Source organism: Paramisgurnus dabryanus, chromosome 19 (genome assembly GCF_030506205.2).
Source record: "Paramisgurnus dabryanus chromosome 19, PD_genome_1.1, whole genome shotgun sequence".
In the NCBI taxonomy this organism is placed as follows: Eukaryota; Metazoa; Chordata; class Actinopteri; order Cypriniformes; family Cobitidae; genus Paramisgurnus; species Paramisgurnus dabryanus.
In genome coordinates this window covers 28,026,456-28,028,614 of record NC_133355.1, presented here as the reverse complement: position 1 = coordinate 28,028,614, position 2,159 = coordinate 28,026,456, and the positions used below count along the sequence as shown (strand labels likewise).

At 42.8% G+C, this 2,159-nt stretch overlaps 1 pseudogene; it reads right to left on the bottom strand.

The window, feature by feature from the left end:
- Positions 1 to 1,056: 1,056 nt before the first annotated feature.
- On the bottom strand, positions 1,057 to 2,159 carry LOC141281051 (uncharacterized; annotated as a pseudogene).

Here is a 2,159-nt window from a genome sequence, read left to right as displayed (position 1 = left end):
CTAATGTGTGCTTACGAGTATGTGTGGGCCCTGTCACATTTTGTCTAATATCAAGAGAATTTAGAACATCCTTAAACGCACGTCCTAATGCATCTTTTGGGTTTTCCACATGGATATTAAAATCACCAACGATAAGAGCTTTATCTACAGTGACTACAAGCTCAGACAGGAAATCTGCTATTTCTTTAAGGAAATCTGCCTGGTGGCCCGGAGGTCTATAGATTGTAGACAGTATAGACAGTTATTTCCACATTTAAAGGAACAGTATGTAGGATTGTGGCCAAAACTGGTATTGCAATCACAAAACGTGTGGCTAAAACTGGTACTGCAATCACACAGCTGGTGGCCAATATGCTAAACGACAACATAAACATCAGTTGAGGGCTGCAACTCCACTTTTTAAATGACAATATCCTGGCCGGACCGCTTTTGTGAGTGATGTAAGTATTTGAAATGAAAATGATTTCTTAATGTCTAGTGACATTTCAGGGCCATTTAATGATTAATTGATATAAATTTCTTACATACTGTTCCTTTAACAACATTATTTCAAATGATTTAAATTTTTAGTTCAGATTTATTGTTTACTTAAAAAATGTTGTTGTATATTGTAGCTACACCCCCCTCTCCCCTTTATTCGAGGTTCGTGTTTAAAGTAGTAGTCTTGTGGGGTAGATTTGTTTAAACTGATGTAATCGTCTGCTTTAAGCCAGGTTTCTGTTAAACAGAGTGCATCTCTCATGGTCAGTAATTATTTCATTAACAATAGGTTCTTTATTGATAAGCGATCTAATGTTAAGAAGGCCGAATTTTAACATTTGAGGGTTCATTTGTTAATGTATTGTTTCCTAATATTATTTTAATAAGATTTGTACAAGATGAGGTAAACGGTGCTCTGTATTTGTTTGTTCGGGGAACAGATAAAGTTGAAATGTGTTGATATTCTGGTAAGATAGACTCTAAGTGCTGGGATATAAGTGAACTTGACATATCACGGCAGCTAACAGACAGATGGTTAAACCGATCCGTCTGTTTCCTGACCTGGGCCCTGGATAGTCAGACTGTATTAGAAGTAAGACTATTAGTCAGATTTCTAGAGAGTATAGCATTTCCTTCCTGAGACGGATGGAGGCCATCTCTCTTTAGCAAGTCAGGTCTCCCCCAGAAAAGCTTCCAATTGTCTATAAACCATACGTTATGCTGAGGGCACCATTTTGACATCCAGTCGTGAAGAGACACTAATCTACTATAAGTTTCATCACCCCGGTAGGCGGGGAGGGGACCAGAGCATATTACATTGTCTGACATTGTATTTGCAATTTCACACATCTCTTTAATAGTATCTTTGGTGACCTCCAACTGGCGGAGTCTCGTGTCATTCGTGCCGGCGTAAATAACAATTTTAGAAAACTTACGCTTAGCATTAGCCAGCACTTTAAGTTTGGATCTAATGTCTGACGATCTGGCTCCCGGTATACAGTCAACTATGGTGGCTGGTGCCTCAATGTTCGCGTTCCTGAGTACGCGTTCCCAATAACCAAGGCACTTTTAACAGACGTCTCAGCCGGTACATTGCTTAAAATATCGAATCTGTTAGAAATGACCAGGGGGATCTTGGGTGGGCACCTGATATGACTGTGCTGCCTGACAGTCACCCAGTTAGTCGGCCGCCTTGACTCAGATGCCGGAACCGAGCCATGTGTATTACGCTTAACACTAGGTGCACCCGAAACAGTGTTTGTAACATTATCATTAGCATTAGCGGTTTTACTGTCCTCAACTAGCGTTCGGATGCGCGATTCTAGTTCTGCAATCTTCTCCGTCAGCCTTACTAATTCGATACACTTAGCACATGTAAACCCCTCTGTGCTGACGGAAGAAGCTAAACTGTACATGTGGCGGGAAGTGCAGGTTACAATAACAAGCGGAGTATTACCATTTTCATGCTGGGCGATGGCGTCTTCGCTTACCGGAACGCGGTCCGTGAAGCTGCATCGCGGCGGGTGCTCGCTTGCAGCACGCCTCGGTCGCCTGCGAGCGTCTGTGGTCAGGGTGATGTGAGGCACGCTGACTCTGCAAAGGCCGGGCAGCACCTTCTTCACAGCTGCCCGATCTGGTGTGGACAGGTCAGAAAAACATACAGCGGATGAATCCGCCAT